Source organism: Ictalurus furcatus, chromosome 14, assembly GCF_023375685.1.
Source record: "Ictalurus furcatus strain D&B chromosome 14, Billie_1.0, whole genome shotgun sequence".
Lineage (NCBI taxonomy): Eukaryota > Metazoa > Chordata > Actinopteri > Siluriformes > Ictaluridae > Ictalurus > Ictalurus furcatus.
Genome location: NC_071268.1, coordinates 25,634,157 through 25,653,859, shown reverse-complemented (window position 1 = coordinate 25,653,859; position 19,703 = coordinate 25,634,157). Strand labels below are relative to the sequence as shown.

Here is a 19,703-nt window from a genome sequence, read left to right as displayed (position 1 = left end):
TGATGGCTCACAATCCAATCCATATAAATGTAAATGAGTTCAGGACAATGTTCCCATATTTAAAGAGCTTTTCACTGTGTAGTCATGACAACAGTTGCTATCCTCGTCTCGTTTATAGCGTAATTTATTCTGCCGCTGGGTAAAGAGGGAATGACCTGAACCCCCTCGACTTGTAATTTCTTCTGCTCAACTTCTGGTAATTTTCTCACGTACCAGTCCCTTCACTGTTTACACAGAGACATCAAATCAACATGGCCACACACACTGTAAACACTTCAAAGTCCCTCTTCTCGACTTTTAAATGAGTTTATATCGGTATTGGCTTTGGATCAGTTAATATACAGTACAGACACAGTACTTGGTTAAATCTACTAACCCAGGACTTTTTGGAATCATCAAAAAAGTCAATACTCATATAACTAACGTTAGCTGGCTAGTTTGTTGCTAATGCTGATGTTGCTAACACTGCTGTTGCTAACACGCTGTTGGTAACAATGCTGGTGCTAACACGCCGTTGCTAACACTGCTTTTGTTAACACGCTGTTGCTAATACTGCTGTTGCTAACACTGTTGTTGCTAACGCTGTTGTTGCTAACGCTGCTGTTGCTAACATTTCTGTTCCTAACGCTGCTGTTGCTAACGCTGCTGTTGCTAACATGCTGTTGTTGCTGTACTGCAATTTTAGCCCAAAAACGTTCACTATAGTAGAACAGTAGCAGCAGCCACTCAGGCCTGTGACTGTAAAAGTGCCTTTAAGGTATTTAATAAGAGATGTTAAAAAACAGCTCTGCTTTGTGATTTTGAAGCCCAGGTGCTATGCTGCATGAAGAAGTATGCTTAACACTGTTTGATTGAGAGTATGTTTAAGTGTGTATGTGTGCGAGAACGTGTACGTGTGTAAAAGTGTTTCTGATTGAGAGCATGTATGTTTCGTGTGTGTGTGTGTGTGTGTGAGAGAGAGAGAGAAAGTTTGGGTTACTGCGTTCGACTGTATGTGACTGTATGTATCTGTGTGTGTTTGAAGTCTATATGTCTGAGTGAGTGAGTGTGTTGAGTTGTGTGTGTGTGTGTGTGTGTGTGTGTGTGAGTGAGAAAGAGAGAGAGTTTGGGTTACTGTGTGCGACTGTGGATGACTGTATGTGACTGTGTGTGTTTGAAGTCTATATGTCTGAGTGAGTGAGTGTGTTTAGTTGTGTGTGTTTAGTTGTGTGTGTTTAGTTGTGTGTGTGTGTGTGTGTGTGTGTGTGTGTGTGTGAGTGAGAAAGAGAGAGAGTTTGGGTTACTGTGTGCGACTGTGGATGGCTGTATGTGACTGTGTGGGTTTGAAGTCTATATGACTGAGTGAGTGAGTGTGTTTAGTTGTGTGTGTTTAGTTGTGTGTGTGTGTGTGTGTGTGTGAGTGAGAAAGAGAGAGAGTTTGGGTTACTGTGTGCGACTGTGGATGGCTGTATGTGACTGTGTGGGTTTGAAGTCTATATGACTGAGTGAGTGAGTGTGTTTAGTTGTGTGTGTGTGAAAGAGAGTCTGTGTGACGCATTATGTGATCAGTTTATACATAATCTTGTGTGTGTGTGTGTGTGTGTGTGTGTGTGTGTATGTATTTGTATTTGGCCCTGCAGTAATGCTTCATCCTCCTGCAGCTGTGAAATAAACAGAGTGAGCATGAGTGTAGTAGAAGAGTGATGTCTGGCTGCGCTGGAGGATTCCTGCAGTTTCTGGACTGATTCAGCAGTAAACACCGCACATTACACTTTACGTTAATAGTTACAATATTTATTAATGAATCCAACTGTTGAGTCACTAAAAGCCAGATCTGTGAATCGGCAAAACAACTTTACTATATTTGAAGCACATATCTACCAGCTTGTATGTAGTTGGAAGAAGCAACAGGGCATTTTTGTTCTTCGGTTTGGACAGGACATCCTGACCTCTGTTTACAGCCTGGCACATGTTTTACTCTTTATGTCCTTATGGGCTTTCTCTGGGTTCTCCTCCTACCTCCCAAAAACATCCAGGTAGATGGATTGTCTATGCTCAATTGCTGTAAATGGTTCACTGCCATGGACTGGCAACCCATACAGAGTGCATTCCCACCTCCTACCCAGTGTTCCTCTAGCTTGAATACAATACCGAACATTATTAAAGCACTTATTATAGAAGAATGAATGAAGGAATATTTGATTGTGACTCATAATCCTACATCCTACACTTCCAGCCACACACAGAGCTACAAAATTGAGTTATTATCGGACTCTAAGGACCTGATTTGTATGGTCTGGACTGGGTAATATTATGTAGGTCCCCCTTGTGCTGCCAAAACAGCTCTGACCCGTCGACCCGTCTGACCCATGGACTCCACAAGAAAGACCTCCGAAGGTATGCTGTGGTATCTGGGACCAAGACGTTAGCAACAGATCCTTTAATCTTTGTAAATTGCGAGGTCGGGCCTCTGTGTCTCAGTTTGTCCAGCACAATATTAGCTGGCTAGCTCATATCAACATGACCTGACCGGTTGTTTTTTTAAAAAAAACTTTTTTTTTTTTTTTATGTACACAAACTCACATTAGCTAATGCACTGTCCCTGATGGCTCACAATCCAATCCATATAAATGTAAATGAGTTCAGGACAATGTTCCCATATTTAAAGAGCTTTTCACTGTGTAGTCATGACAACAGTTGCTATCCTCGTCTCGTTTATAGCGTAATTTATTCATTTTTGGTCTGGACATGGCGTCATGGGGAATTTTCTATTGTAGGATAATATACTTGTTTTTCATACATTATACAGCATCCACTGAATGGTGGTAAGTGGGCTCTCCTCACAGATCTTCCTAGAGTGGGTGGTAGGAGTAAACATGTGCTATCTGTGTTTAACAGAAGAGGAGTCACTTATCTGATGTTTGTCAGCAGGTCAAATCCTCACAACACAGCGGATAGTCCATTACGGACATGGCACGCAGAGCATCAAAGCAGTTTGAGGTTGAATCTAATGCAGAGCTATTAAACATTAGCAGTGATGGACAGGACTGTGTCACACTAACGTAGGTGTTGCTCTGTGGGGTTGGAAACTGGAGCTACATTCTTAATAGCTGTTAAGTGAGATGGGTCATCCTTGCAATGGAAAAACCCCGTTGATGTCCACATCTCAGCATACCAGTAAAGCCTGTAAATGATTACAAGTTGGTAGTTCTCACCCTTTCTGGGGAAAAAAAAGAAAGTATTTTTGCTCTTAGGGACTCTATGACATATGTTATAATTGGAAGAGAAAAATCAGGAAATTAGAGATGAAAATATTTTCTGTCTCAATGACACATTTTTCCTTAAATAACTGTTTGCACACACAGTCTCTCTCTCACCCACACCTTTATTTGGACATGCAGTATTTTTCCGAGGAAGCTGATATATAAATAATATAAATATGAATGTCTTGTAAGTCCATATAATGTACTTGGTCAAAACATGTAGTATATTGCGTTAATTACATTAAAACATCAGAGATTGGCATCAGTAATTCATTTATTATCAGTTATATCTGAATGATTTGCTTTTTTTCATGGCTTTTGCATTCTGATTGACCATTTTGATATTTGATTTTTGCGAATTTTGTTGTATTAGTGTTGTCTATTTGATGTTGCTGGTATGCAGGGCATAGGATTCTATAAGTGCACAGACTTTTGATCTTTGTGGTAATGCTTTCTTTAAACTTTGTGTCATGAACGTGACACTGTTCACTAAAGGAGACCTAAGTGCAATACTGCATGTGGTAATTGCAGTCCTAACACCATCGCAGCAACCGTAGTCCCAGCAACCACAATGAGAACGTCCATGTGGAATTGAGGTCCAAAACTATTTCCATGGTACTTCAAGCGGTACCGTCCTCATCAATCTCCAGGCTGTAGCCTCCAGTTGATGAGAGCTCCATCCAGAGGTAGGGCATCAGGACGGATCAGGCAGGTCCGGAGAGCAGAAAGGGTCAGGATCACTGGCATCTCCATTATATCATGCGTGGCTCGACAGAAGGAGAGAGAGAGGGAGGTAAAGAGAGGGAAAGATTGTTAGGTAAGACTTTGTACTGTGCGTAAAAGAAAGTCTACTCATGGTGAGCACATTTCAAATTAAAAAGCAAATTAGTTTCAGAGGGGACTATATATAAATAATGTTCAATTATATGATTGATATGCAGTCTTTATTGAGCACACAATCTTCAACCTTTTAAGGATAAACTAGAGATTCCATGGTGGCTGCGTTAGTTAATGAGCAATGTGCACGCGCTTTAATGAATCACTGGAAGACGTGCGCTAAAATTACTGAAAGAACTATGAGTTTCATTTTGTAGTGTATTTTTGTAGGTTTGCTAGGTCTTGAAAGTAACTTTAAAGTAAAGAAATTAGTAATCCGATCGCTTTTTACATGCAGTAATCAGTCATGCAATCAAACTGCAATTTTAAAGTTGGAATTAAGCACGTTCACCTCACACCTCCAGGGTCGGGGGTTCGATTCCCACCGTGGCCCTGTGTGTGTGGAGTTTGCATGTTCTCCCCGTGCTGCAGGGGCTTCCTCCGGGTACTCCGGTTTCCTCCCCCAGTCCAAAGACATGCATGGTAGGCTGGTTGGCGTGTCCAAAGTGTCCGTAGTGTATGAATGGGTGTGTGAGTGTGTACCCTGCGATGGACTGGCACCCTGTCCAGGGTGTACCCTGTCTTGTTCCCGATCCTCCCTGGGATAGGCTCCAGGTTCCCCGTGACCCTGAAAAGGATAAGAAGATATAGAAGATGGATGGATGGATGGATGGATGGATGGAAGTTGGAATTAGTAATCTGTATGGATGACTTTTTTTGAGTAACTTACCCAACACTGCCCATTAAAACAAGTATTTTTTTTATCTGATAATGTGAAACACTTTATATAACAATTTCAGTGTAGGGGCAATGTAATGAAAACAAATTTCCACTGGCTGTGCATGATCCTGAGGACTAACAGTAAGTTATATTATAGTTTTAGTTAATGAACTATAGAACTTAATAATCAACACTTCGAGCCCAGGTGACTCCACACACCGGAGAGTCCTTGGGCAAGACACTGAACCACAAGTTGCTCCTGATGGCAAGTTAGCGCCTTGCGTGGCAGCTCTGCTACCATTGGTGTGTGTGTGTGTGTGTGAATGGGTGAATGAGAACCAGTGTAAGGTTAAAAAAAGCACTATATAAGTGCAGACCATTTACCATTATTAGGCTAATGGTTGGGGGGAGCGGAAAAAATAAAGTCTTCTAACTGGTCGTGTATTTCGAGTGACATTTCTTATGTGTTTAGACCAGCTCTAACACTTTACATACAACATATAATAATAATAATAAAAAAAAACGTTTAATACTAAAAATAATGAAAAAAAATGTTTTATTGTACTGTATTTTCTTTCTCAGACGTGCTGTAGTTCAGCAAGAATTTTGGGAAGAAACCATAAACACAGCAGCAACAGGAGAAATTCAATATCCAGGTGCTGGAGTGTGTACTCACAACATGTTGCTATGGTTATTCCAGTAATCTGGAGTGGTGTTGGGGCAGTTCTGTAAGCAATAAAACACAATGGAGCGAGCTGTTACTGGATAATTATCAACCAACATGTTTTGTTGGATTTGTTACAACCCTGAAGTTGATACTCAGTATAAGTGTCAGTACCAATAACAGTACAGTATGTATGGAACATCAATTTGCCAGCTGTTGCGGTTTATTTATTTACAAACGGTACGTCATACACTTTATCCATTTATTATCTAACCGTTTTGGAAAATCCATGAAACAAGTTAGTTCTTGTTATCCTGTACTAGATATTATACCAGCTATAAAACAAAACAAAAAAAAAACCAACCTAAATAAACTAAAAACAAACACAGCTTGCCATGTTATTGAGAAAGTGCAAACTCCTCTGTCCCGACAGCTTAAAGTTCCAGCTTTATCTCTGACTGGCACAAAGCGTTGACGCCGGAGACTCCTTCTCATTTGTCATTTATCTACATTGGTTACTATAGAAATGATAATGTATATATATATATATATATATTTCCTCTGACCAATATATATATATATATATATATATATATATATATATATATATATATATATATATATATTTCCTCTGACCAATCATAATCGAGAAACGTTATAATTTGACACAAGTGTTTTAAACACAAACTGTGGTGAGATCTTATGGTAGGTCATGACATATTTACATTTGTCAATTGGCAAGAAATAAGTTGTTAAACATTTGTAAGCTTTGTAGCACTTACCAAAGATTAGCATATGACATAGCAGGGCTATGTTCATTTTCTACAGTGGCTACTAAGGAATTATTTTAGTGATGCTAAACAAAAAGGTGTACGTGTTGTAGCGTAAAGACATATCGTCGTTAAAGAGGTCACTGAATTAAGGTTTATTCCCACCCCTCAGCACCAGGAATCTGACAATAACTTCATAACTACGTCAGGGAAACTCCATACCATTCAGAATCAGGACCATATCAGTTTATATCTGCTTGTTATCTGATCCCTGAGCCAAAGATGAAATGTGGTATGAATATGACTCACTGGCTGAGACTTGATCTGTTCTAGTATTTCAATTACCCATTTGTTTCACACCTTACATAACCGAATACAAGTATCAGGAGCGCTACTGTGTCGTGCATATGTTTTCACCTCCGTTGAACTTTTCCACATTTGTAGTGTTACAACCTGACATCATTTGAGCGAGATCGCCATCTCACCCATATGTGCTTGTTGAACATCCCGTTCCAGATTTATTCCCCCTTTCCTGTTATAATAGGCTCAACTCTTCGGGGAAGGCTTTGCACTAGATTTTGGGCCGTGGCTGTAGGGATTTGTGATTATTCAGCTACAAGAGTGTTAGGCGCTGATGTTGATGTGAGGAGACTCCAGTTCCAATTCATCCCAAAGGTGTTCAGTGGGGTTGAGGTCAGGGCTCTGTGCGACTCCAAGGTCAACACACCATGTCTCCACAGAGCTCACTTTCTGCACAGGGGCATCGTCATGCTGGAACAGGTTTGGGCCTCTTAGTGTCAACTGAAATTGTAATGCTAGAGCACACAAAGGCATTCCATACAATTGTGTGCTTCCAACTTTGTGGCAAAAGTTTGGGGAAAAACCACATATGGGTGTGATGGTCCACATACTTTTGGCCATATAGTGTATGTCATGAATTTACACAAAATAACCTGTAATAATAAAGTGGTGGGGAAATCATTATAGCTTGCACAATTATTTACAAAAAAAAAAAAAAAAAGGCATAAACGTTGTGACTGCAAAAATGTTCACCCCCTTTGGTGTTTCTTTAACCATGACTCAGTTTACCCAGTCACTGATATTTGGTGGATGGCATCCTCTAGGCAGAATTGTGGCTGTGCCATATTATGTTTTTAATAATAGATTTAATGTTGCTCCACAGGATAGTCAATGTTTGACAATTATTATTATTTCTTTTTACAATCAAACCCTGACTGATACTTTCCCAGAACCAGGGGACTTCCAGGCACAGGTGTATTTATTTTGAAATCATGTGACACTTCCATTGTACACAGTGAGACTACATTTAAGTAATTATGATAATAATGCTATGCAATCGCAGCTTAGCAATCGAATGTTTTTATTGGCAAATAAGTTTGTAATCTAAATTAGAGCTCATTTTTATGGGCTATTTTGGGTAGATTCATGACATATGATTCAAATGAAGTATTCGTAATCTTCAAGATAATGGCATGAATGTGTCAGTATTAAGTACAAGTCTCATTATGAAATGAAAAGGGCATTCATTAAAAAAAATAATAATAAAAAAGAAATAAAGCCATTTAGAAATAAAACCTGTTATTATGAAATAAAAACTCACGGAGACTATGAGATGTGTGTTATTGTGAAACTAAGTGTGATGAAATAATCTTTTATAACAATCAATTCAATTAGTATTATTTATTCATTGAATTATTTCACACTACATTAACTAATAGACATCATTATTTATTTAATTTGGACCAAAATGCCATAGGAAATACTAGATATAACAAAAACGGTGACACTTTATTTAGTTAGTAGATGATTTTATGGGGGACACGGTGGGTTAGTCTTCCGACTCCATGGTTGAGGGTTCAATTCCCGCCTCCACCCTGTGTGCACGGAGCCTAAATGCTCTCCCTGTGCTCCGGTTTCCTCCCCGAGTCCAAAGACATGTGTTGTGAATGGGTGTGAGTGTATGTGCAGTTGTGCCCTGTGATGGATAGGCTCGAGGCTCTCCGTGACCCTTTGTAGGATAAGCAGTAGAGAAAATTATTGGATGGAGGATCTTTCCAAAGACTGGCTTTCTGACGCTCCTGGTATTTAAACTCACAATCTTACAGCCAACACCACAGAACCTTAAACGCTCCATGAAGCACTTCTTTGTATTCTCGTACTTAGGAATACTTCTGCTTAAGTGTTTTTCCCATGGCTCGACTATTCCAAAACTCTCTTGTCTGTGCCGGCCTCCTTCTTATAAAGGTAAGAAAGAGATTTAAGAAGAACTGTAATAACACACAGTTCCTTTGTCTCACATCACTCTTGACTTTTTGCTCCATCAACTTTCATTTTTTCTAAAATATCGGTAGGTCTCTACACCGGGTGATACATTTCAGGGGATTTGGGGTCAATCACTGAATCACACCAACACACAGTGGGGTTGAATCAAATCCAGCAGACATTTAGTGAGACTTGATGTGAGCCTATGTTTGACACATGTACACTAGATAATGACTAGTACACCTCAAGGATCTGTATTGTTTCTCTACTCGCTGAACACAGACTCACTGGGAAGTCTTTGTCATAGCTTCTCGTATCAACAATATGCCGATGATACTCAGTTCTACCTGTTCTTATTATAGAGTGCCAGAGGATCTTGGCATTGATCTATAAGAACATCACCATAACTAATCATCACTATTGCCATCAATGTCCTGCTGAAAGTTTGAGGGAAGCAACTGTTGATCAGTTTGTCCTGAAGAGCATCAAGGTCAGACAATATCTTTAGGAATATTCAACAGAGATCCTCGTCCAAAAACCTGCCCTCTCACAGCTAAAACACCGGCAACTCTCAGCTCACTGATCTCTCTTCAAATGATTCAAAGCACACTGTTCTTCAGGTGTTTTCTCTTACACTGTGTTTGGCCCACATTAATTGAAACCTTGGAAGCGTGGTATGGTTGGTTTTGGTAGATATGACCACAACAATTACACCCCAGTGTGGACAAACACATCTAATCGCCTAAGCAAACTGGTCTGCTTCCAAGCTCACTTTAATCTTAACCAACATGACTGCAGGAAGTGAGTAAGTAAGCAAGTATGGTGTGTATGAATTTTGGGTCATGGCCGAGCTTTTGAGATATGAGCTGGTAAAACTGACCTAATTTGTAGAAACGAAGCCAAAGGACCGTAGCCCTACAAAAATACCATGTGGTCTGTATATTTGGACTAGCAAGCACATTTTTCCACTTGCTAGTTTGGTATTTTAATTTTTTTTCACAACTAGTCATAAGTTATAATAACTGAACCTGTCGAGTGAGATGAACAACATTTTCAACCAAATTTTTTCAGGGTGAAATTTGGCTTGTATGCTGTTTGGCACTTTAATTATGTGCAGTGTGAAACCAAACCAAACCAAATAGTAATCATTCACCAATAATGCAAATGCTGCCAATACTGCCATAATCATGGTCAAACTACAACTTGCCACCTATATTATTTTCTTTTTATGGTCACGGCAACAAAGGATTTCCGGATTCAGGACTCATACCAGGAAATCTGCCCTTTACTAACTTCATTGTCTTCCGTATCATTATTATTATTATATTATAGTAAATCAAAGTCCTTTCCTCCTCGGTGTATTTCTCAGAAATCCTCCACCCTGCATATCAACATATTCACTCAGACATACTGATACTGGTGCGTTTACCATCCATTACACTGCAAGGTGTGTGCCACTGCCTCCAAACTCTGGAATGTATTGTACCACCTACAAGAATGCCACACAAGTGATCTGAATCCAAGCTATTCATTCAGTGTTTTGACTCTGTCATTCAAGTCCAATATCAGATTTGTTGAACCACAAAATGGGCGGATCTAGATTTTTGCTGATTGACTGGCTAACTGATTGACACCCCATTGTTACACCATGATGTGCAAGGTGATTACTTCCATTTCAAGCTTTGTGATGGTGGGGAATTGGTTGATACGATGCCTTACATCAGTGTAAAACCAGACGTTCATTGGACTGGAGCATTGCACTTATTTCATCTTTGTGGTGTGAGTGCTTGTACTCAGAGCATCGCCAAAAAAAAAAAAAAAACCCAGCTCAAAAACCTGCACATCTTGTGCTGGCCTGCATGGCTAAGAACCTTCTTAAGAGTGTCTAAGATTATCATTATTACAGGTCATTTTGAGAATTGGAGATAAGACGTATCCCTGTGGGAGACCAGTATTTAAAACCACTTACTCTGACCTGCATCCGTTGACCAGCACATACTGTGGGCGGTCCTGTAGAACACTTTTAATCCATAAAATCAGGGTTTGGTGCACTTGTAGCCCCTCCAAAAGTCTCAAAAGTGTATATATGCACACTGTGTGAAAAGAAGAGGAGAAGTCAACAAATAAAATTCTAACATAGTAACTTACTAAATCCAGATGCTTTGTGGCCTTATTTGGCAGGGTAGCATCTTCGACTCCGCACCACACCCTGTAAATAAATTGTAGAGGATTAAGTCTGCCAGTAATTTCCTCAGAGAGATGCATAGATGTTAGAGCTACCAGTCTGTAGTCCTCAACCTCCTTAGCATGTGCCTTTTTTGGCAGGGGAATAATTTCCTTCCAGGCCTGGGGTACAACATTACAGTCTAGAGACACCTGACAAAGTTGTGTCAGCGCCCTCTTCAACTGAGTTGCACATTCCCTCAGTACTTGGCCCTTTATTCCGTCAAGACGCAGAATCAGAGCAATGGATATTGTGTTGCTTATGGATTTCTTCCCATCATAATTTTTAGGCCTCGCCAGGTCATCTGTGCATTGCCTGCTGTAAATTTTTCCTCAACTGTACGTTTATATTGCTGCTTGGCCACCCTAATATTTTTCTTCAGTTCTGTACCTTAAAACCTGACCTCATGTTTGTCCCCATTTAAAAATACGATTTTTCAAAAAAGATCGAGACAATGTTTAAGATCTTTAGTAACCCAGGGCTTGTTGTTTGGGTAGCACCTCACACACTTGACAGGAATGACACTGTCCACACAGAAATCCACATACCCAGAAACAGAAGCATTTAGCATGTTTACATCATTTCCACAGTCTTGGAAAAATACGCTACAATCTGTAACTTCAAAACATCCTTTTAATACTGCAATTGAATCAAAGTCCCATATCTGGATATTCCTAGTTTGCACTTTCTCTGTTTTAAATTTTTTTTTACCTGTATTGAGGTTAAAGGAGAATAACATTGTGATCAGATCAGCCAAGAGGAGGACGTATCTTAGAGATGGAGGCGCCTGATATATTTCCATAGCACAAGTCCAGTGTTTTATCCAGCCTGGTGACAGACTGTGACATATTGCTCCATATTCGGCAAAAGTGTGGTAACATCGCAGCTATTAAAATCACTGGCGGATCTCCAACTCTGTTCACGGTATTATCGAAAATGTCACCAATGCTCTTTGAAGCTAACGTGAAGTCAGGTCCTGGAACCCCCCCCCCCAACAATTTTTTGAGTCTAAAAAGCATTGCGGTTTAACCAAATATCTGTAAAGCCATCTAAATGAAAGTCTGCGGTATCCTGGGGGAGCCATGTCTCAGTAAAACAGAAAAGACTTGTGCAATGAGAATCCTCATCATATCTTATCAATGCAGACAGCTCTTCAATTTTATTCCTCAGGGTTCTAATATTTGGTAAGATTACAGCAGGTACTGGCAATCTGATACCTCTTCTCCGTAGCCTTTTCTCCGTACTCCTCCTCTTGAGGCATTTTTCCTCCATTTCCCTTCAGTCTGTTTGAGGCTTAGGTCAACCAATATGCACTTTGGGACATTTTTTTTAAGAGTGTTGAGTCCCATGATTCCAGTGATAACATCGCTTCTATTTGAAATTATCATGTCATACCCATACGGGTTTTGAATGCAAGAATGCAAACTATTCTCTATCAATGTCAAAACAATGTGAAGCTTTATGATAAGATTCATATAACTGCTTAAGTCATTGTTGGCACACACAATCATACGGGGTTCCCAGACAATCGCCCACATGTCTGTTCTACATTTCAATAGAACCAAGCAACTCAAAGCGAATCTTGCCTTATCATTTGTCTCTTTCAACAGAGCCTAAATGAACCCACAACATGCACACTGTTGGCTTGTCTGCAAAACCCACTCAGGAGTTTCTGAAAACCCCCAATCAAACACTACAGTGTATACAAAGAATCATGGACTGTTCTCCCAAGAAAATTATCCCTTAATTTTCTCACCCACCACTATTCCAAACTCACACAAAAAGCCATAATTCTAGCTTTTCCAGGGCCGGCCCTGACCAATTAGGTAAGGTTTTAGCTGTTGCTCCTAGCATCGCAGGCAATTTCAACACCAATCATTGTGTTCATACACTCACACAGAAACTGCATTTTTTTTTTTATGTTATAGAGATTTTCTTCATTTTAGAACCAAAAAACCCCCCACAAAATAAAAACAGTATCAAAGAAACAAATGACATAAAACAAATTATAAATACAATGTAACTAAGATCATTGCACCAAAAGCTAAGTATAGTACAGAAACCTCAGTGCAAAATATGCATTATGTAGCATTACAGCCTTTCTCGCCTTTGCGCTTTTGCAGCATAGTCTTCAATTAGGGTTCTATGCAATCAAAAGAGAACTGGGAAGCACACTGGAATCAAACCCCCAGCCATGGAGGTGCGGGGCAAATGTTCTAACCACTATTATTAGGGGTTTTTCGTTAGTTTTCTTCTTCTTATTATTATTCTTCTGCTCTTGAGTCTATGGCAGCCCATAGAACCGCTTGTGGGAAAGTTTGAAATTTGGCAGACTGATAGAGGACACGCTGATGTATTGATACAGCAAATTTGGAGTCTCTAACTCAATCCCTCTAGCGCCACCAACTCTCCAAAGTTGCACTCACGTTTATGTTCATAACTTTTGAACCGTGCATCGTAGAAACAAAATTCTTTTTTTCCTCTGATTCCTTGGCTCAAGGAATAATAATGCTACATCTAAAAATGCTAATAGCGATTGACTCCTTTTGCCTACTGTCATGAGACTGACATAGATTCCGTGGTTCATGCCGAGAACAATGATACCAATTATGTCATGGTCGAGCAAACTTCCTGTCCGCCATTTTTAAACGTTTGGAAAACCTACTTTTTCGAACGCCTCCTAGACCGTTTGTCCGATTTCCATGAAAATTGAACTTGAGGCTGTATCTCCGCAACACTTTGAGGGATTGTGACAAAACTTGGTACATGTCATCAAAATTGCGCCCAGAGCTTAACTGCAGAGTTTTGGCACACTGCCCCCTACTGGTCAGGAGGTAGCAAAAATGGCTTTTTTGGCTTATAATTCTTGAACGCTTTCCTGCAAGATAGCCATCATGCCCAGATGCTACCTGAGCAGTTTTATTATTATTATTATTATTATTATTATTATTATTATTATTATTATTATACAACATCACTTGTTTCACTTCTTTCTGTTCGGTTGGTGGAAACTTAGTCTTGCCCACTAATACCTTTAGTCTCATTGGATAAATATTAATAATTGCTTATTACTTAAGCACCATACTATATCCTAATCTATGTCCCTGAGCTTATATACCACTTGCTCACATGCTTTCAATATATTACACTCTGACTCAGTGTCTCATAATTAAATCACATAACTATACTATGCTTTTTCACCATGACCTTTTACCGTGATCTATTTTAGCACACTCACGTTTAAAAAATATATCACATCACATGCCATGTACATATGACTCATACTTTTCAACACGGTACTGAAACTTACGTATGTTCTTTTGAGGTAAGCAGTGGAATTTCGCCCACGTGGAGTGTATTCCTCAACACAATTATCATTCCATTACAATCTGCACGTGTATGTGTGTGTGTGTGTGTGTGCGTGTGTGTGTGTGTGTGTGTGTGTGTGTGTGTGTGTGTGTGTGTGTAAAGAAAGATGTTTCATGTTTAGAATGTAAAAAAAAGGTATTATTAAAAAGAGACAGAAATGAATAAGCATTGTAATACAAATTGTTATTCTAATATCCACACTGTAAAACCGGATAAGTTCATTTAACTCAAAAGATTTGAGGAAACTAATTACCTCTAAATTCTTAAGTTGATAAATCAATTTCTTTAAGCCAAATACGCTTAAATATAACAAAAAATTTAACTCAAACTTGTTATATTTAAGTGTATATTTGGCTTAAAGAAATTGATTTATCAACTTAAAAATTTTGAGGTAATTAGTTTCCTCAAATGTTTTGAGTTACATTAACTTTTTAAATGAAGGTTTTACAGTGCATTTTTGTACATGACCTTTATTTTTCCCTTAACCTGTTCCATGACAACTCCTTCATAAGACAAAGAAGAAATAAGTATGGGATGATATGTAATATTTATGCCTCGAAATCTGCAAGTTTCAATAAACCTCGCTTGACCAAAAGCAAAACTCAAAAGTCCTTGTTTTTCTTCTCTTACACGCACACATGACTAATATATGTATGTATATATATTATATATAGAGCCCTTTCCTATTTTTGTTCTGTGAAGTCTTTGTATTTTATCACAGCACTCTTATCTTGTTTTTACACTCAAGATTAAATATATTACCAACACCAGTTCAAATAATACAATGTTGAAAGGTAGGTTATTATGTAGTATAACCTGCTTATGAAAAAATATATATTTGTCTAGTGAAAAAAGTTGCAAGCACCAGTTTTGGAGATAAGGAACAAGAGGAACAAGAGACAGACAAAGCAAATGTGGAACTTAAAGGATCTTTGGAAAAGAATGACAAGTTTTCTTTCTCAAAACCTCATACGCTCAGCGGTTGTCTCAGTAGAGTAGTGTGGTCTTATGCTTATTAACATTTTTCCCCTAGTTCAGCAGAATGAATGACCTCAAGCCTGCTTCCTTAAAGTCAGGATGCCCTGTGACTTTACTTGTATGAATCAACCTGAGGTCAAAAAAAGAAAAAAAAACAACCCCAAAAATGGCCTTTAGAGATGAACCGTTTTGAGCATGAATTATGCATCAAATATTAATCCTTACTCATGCTGATACGCTCAAACTGTAAATCTAGACCGGAAACCTGATTGCTTAGTAAAGCTTTTCACAAATGGTCCCCTTTTTTTAAGGATCTATACGGATTATCAGGTGTATCCAGAATGAGTGGATCTGATAACAACAAAGAATGGGAAACAAGAAAGACATGTACCATGAAAATATGAGCACAATAGAGGTCTTTGTCTTAAAATAATAGACTTATATAACGGATATCATTTATATCTAGTTCATGAACATTGAGATATTTTGATGCCGTTGCCCCACAGTCTCACGCAATCACTCGGGTTTTTTTTTTTTTTTACAGTGGAGTACCAGGGCATTTTATCTGATAAAGACTCAAGGTGCAGGCAGGTGACCAACAAACAGCATACTATAGATCAGGCAAGATCAAACCAGTCGAGAAAACCAGAAACAAGATCAAGTGCATTCTCTGTGCCGGTTACACGCCCAGAAAATGAGTAGGGTTGTGTCAGGAAGGGCATCTGATGTAAAGACATGGACCAGAATCCTTTACACACCCACAAACACACACTGTAACTTAATATAGCCCTAATCTTAATCTTAAAGCTATTTCTGTAGATACTGTATAGGCGTTAAATGTCTCATTGTAGTTAAATGTCACATTTCTGTGACTCATAGTCTCAATGTTATGACAATGAAAGACGTGCCATGGACTGTCGGCCCCAAGCTGGGGATTTCATGCACACACCCAGATCTCGTTTCATTTTTTAAGCTGCTTTCAAATATTTTGAACGATTTACAAAAGTTTTTAGAAACACTGATGTTCTTCATATGTTGATTAGCCATAAACTGCAAAGTGTGTTCCTGACACGGCTCATTTGCAGTTAGTGACACACACAAAAAGCAGGAAATGAACGCTCAGGGTCAACGTGTGATCTCTGTGACTTTGATCGTGGCATCGATGTGCTGGATAGGATGCTTTGAGTATTTCATAAACTGTATTTTATACACAGTGGCACCCTGTCCAGGGTGTACCCCGCCTTGTGCCCGATGCTGCCTGGGATAGGCTCCAGGTTCCCTGTGACCCTGAAAAGGAGTAAGCGGTAGAAGATGGATGGATGGATGGATGTATTTCATACACATCGGTCTCTAGAGTTTACACAGAATGGTGTGGAAAAAAACCAGAAAATACTGAGTGAGCGACAGTTCTGTGGGTGCCCGGTTTTTTAGCCAATAAATTTCAATAGCTTCTCTGTTCCTGCTGTTTGTTTGTTAGCACAGGACAGCCTAGTCACCCACAGCTGACTGGCTCATGCAACATTACATGTGATCAGATTTTGTTGCTGTAAACAGCTTTCAAAATCTAGCTGAGTCACTGGAATTACCCAGTTAATCAGTCAATCGGCAATGTAAACAATACTGATGGAAATCGAGCCCTGAAGGTGCTTGTCATGCTTGAGGTTTATACAAGTGCAAATATGAGATGAGATGAATATTGTACCCTGTGTGTACCCTGAATGCTCAAAGACATAGATGCCAATTTATGAAATGCACTGGGGTGCTCATATTAGACTATACATTAGTGACAACATACAATTTCATAATAACAACAATCCGAGCCCTTGTACAAACGTTATACTGTTAAAGCCTTACATTTGCATCTATTTAGACAGAACACTCAGCATGGTTTCACTGATAGCACTTGGCTAGTGCAATGAGCCCAAAACTATTTATGATTTCGGCAATCTGATTCCTTTGCGTTGCAAAACCAGCTGGCTCTGTTTTATCTCTGTAATACGAAAAATTTCATGCCCATTTCAGCATAGGCTGCATCACTGACTGGTTTGGGTGCAAACAACTATCTGGAACCAAAAGGACTGATAAAAACCACTTCCCCTCTTGATGCTGGCTGCGTCCCAATCAAAACTGTACACCAACTCACTAAATCGGTATGCCGAAGTTGTATTACCACAGCTAATGCTATTACAGTTTTCCCAAATTGGTTACACACAATTCCCCAAATATTATGGTCTGCATTTATATAGCGCTTTACACTGGTTCTCATTCACCCATTCACACACATACACACTCACACACCAATGGTAGCAGAGCTGCCATGCAAGGCGTTAGCTTGCCATAGAGAGCAAGGACACTTCGGCATGTGGTGTCACGTGGGCCGGGAATCAAACCACCCGCCAACCCGCTCTACCATCTGAGCCACAGCCGCCCATTACACATTTCCCACAACTACGAACACAAATCTCAATATCCATCCATCCATCCATCCATCCATCATCCATACCGCTTATCCAACACATGGTCACAGGGGAGCCTGGAGCCTATCCCAAGGAACTCTGGGCATAACACAGAAGAATCCCTGGATGGGCTGCTAACCCATCACAGGGCACAATCGCCCACACATTTACACACTATGAACAACTTTGGAAAGTCCAGTCAGAAACAAGCATAAACAAGGCAGTTATGTACACTCATCAACCACAAAGTCAGACACTGTATTTCAAAACACAAAGCACACTTTTTCACAATACAAAGACCACAGAAACCCAACTGAAACAATTTATGTATATTTCACTGTTCACAAATCTAAATACCTTACAACATGAGATACAGAACAAACATTTCTCAAAAGCTTCAAATAGTATGAAGTAGTATATTCAGGACATCGGATAATATATTGTGGCACCAAGATACTATATCGAATTCACAAATTCATACAAAGAGCCCACATAATCATATATTGAGGCCATGAGATAGTATATTGGTTTCATGAGATGACACTAGGTTTGCTGAGGTCACTAGTTAATACAAAGCATGCATGAGATAATATATGCTGGCCACAAAACAAGTACGTCATGGCTAGCAGTTATATTGTGAGAACATCATACATGGCCTTCAGATCATTCTTTGGTGGGAGCCAGGGAAAATGTCTATTCAGTTTGCTTTAACTGATGTGGACTTATAGTTATCCATTACACAATGCAAGTGAGTCCAGGATGTCATAATTCCAAGAGTGGATTGTAATATCATCAGTCATTTCTAGGTGTAGGTCCCTGTGTCCACAGCAGACTGATCCCTATGGTGTCTGACATCAGTGACTAGTTTTGAAACCATGGAGACGTGCCTTGTTTACCTGAATTTACCTTAATACATTTTTAATACCTGCATGATGGCTTTTAGATGGCTTTTAGTAACTTATGATTGTGCTACATGATCTCCTTGATAGCTAATCTAATCTAACCTAATCTAATCTAATGTACTCTAATCTAATTTTCTCTGTAAAATACTTGCTGAATATGCTGAGTGCTCCAAGGTAAAGTTTTCTAATTTGTCTTACTGCTGACTTCACATTATATCAAATCAATTTTTTACTCTCTTTCCTTACACACACACACACACACACACACACACACACACACACACACACACACACAATGGTCTTTCAAAGATATGAAGACATCAGTGTAAGGCAGGGGTGTCCAATATTGTCTGGAAAGGGCCGGTGTGGGTGCAGGTTTTCATTCTAACCGAGCAGGAGCCACACCTGATTCCATCAGTTTAATCAGTTGATCTTGGCTTTCAATACACTCGGGTGTGGTTTCCACTTGGTTGGAATGAAACCCTGCACCCACACCGGCCCTTTCCGGATAATATTGGACACCCCTGGTGTAAGGTATAGAATAATATGAAGAATTAAGGCTGGAGCTGATTTCTTTTTAGTGGTCATGTGACTCTCCTAGATTTGATCTCCATTTGGGCCAATATTTTTCAGCAACGACTGAGAAGATGACATGAAATATGGTCATGGATGTAATGAAGGCAACCAATGTGAATTATTTACTCCATCATGGTTTTTTTCACACCGAAAATGCCTCTGAAGGAGAATGAAAATATACATACATAAAGCACATATTGTTCATTCAAAGTAGAAATGACACAAAACGTCAGGCAACAGAGCGTAAATGTTTTTTTTTTTTGGTTTGACTGAAAGGGATTTCTGTTTACTGTAAAAATTATATATATACATAAATATGATGTTCTCATGAGGGTTGATGCCTCCAGACTCTCCCTACATGTTCTTGGAAAACACCACTTTTACACATGTGGAGAAACTCCTGGCTGATCTAATGACTATTAAACTGAGAACTCTGTCAGAGGGGAAAAACAGCATTCCTTCATGTTTGGAACGTGTCTGTTTGTTCAGTTCAAATCCAGGCTCATTATTTCAATATGTACAATAATATTTTGATTATTTTTGGAGCTATTGCTTAATTTAGTATGGATCAATTAGGATAAATTCAAGTGAAGAGTCAGACAGGCTAATAACGATAACCAAATCATAAATATAATAGCTTAAT

The 19,703-nt window shown here is 39.2% G+C and overlaps 1 long non-coding RNA gene across 1 annotated transcript; it reads left to right on the top strand.

Annotated features, from left to right (window-relative positions):
- Window positions 1–631: 631 nt before the first annotated feature.
- Window positions 632–3,504, top strand: LOC128618631 (uncharacterized). The gene is made up of 2 exons (XR_008387765.1): window positions 632–757; window positions 1,620–3,504. It is a non-coding gene; the product is annotated as an uncharacterized LOC128618631 (long non-coding RNA).
- Window positions 3,505–19,703: the final 16,199 nt, after the last annotated feature.